A 514-nucleotide genomic window follows, 5' to 3' on the forward strand; every position below is an offset into this window, starting at 1 on the left:
ATATATATATATATATATATATATATATATATACAGAGAGAGAGAGAGAGAGAGAGAGAGAAAGAGAGACGTGACATTGTGATAAGAAGCTTGCTTCCCAGTCACATGTTTCTGGGTTCACTGCAACTGCGTGGCAAATTGGGTAAGTCTGTTCAACTATAGCCTCGGGCCGACCAAGACCTTGTGAGCAGATTTGATAGACGGAAACTAACAGATAGAAGCCCATCGTATACACAGTAATCCCACGCCGTATTGCAATTCACCTAACACGGTTCACCTATCACGGTTTATTATTTAAGCATACGTCGATTCCTCCATGGTGTTGCTTTGCATTTATAATAAAATAAATATATACAAATTATAAAAATAATAAAAAAGAATATACAGTACAGTACCGTTTCTACTCTGCGAATTTTCACCTATCGCGGGGTGTTTTGGAGCGTAACACCCGCGATAGTCGAGAGATTACTATGTGTGTGTGTGTGTGTGTGTGTGTGTGTGTGTGTGTGTGTGT

This window comes from Octopus bimaculoides, chromosome 16 (assembly GCF_001194135.2).
Source record: "Octopus bimaculoides isolate UCB-OBI-ISO-001 chromosome 16, ASM119413v2, whole genome shotgun sequence".
NCBI classification, from domain to species: domain Eukaryota; kingdom Metazoa; phylum Mollusca; class Cephalopoda; order Octopoda; family Octopodidae; genus Octopus; species Octopus bimaculoides.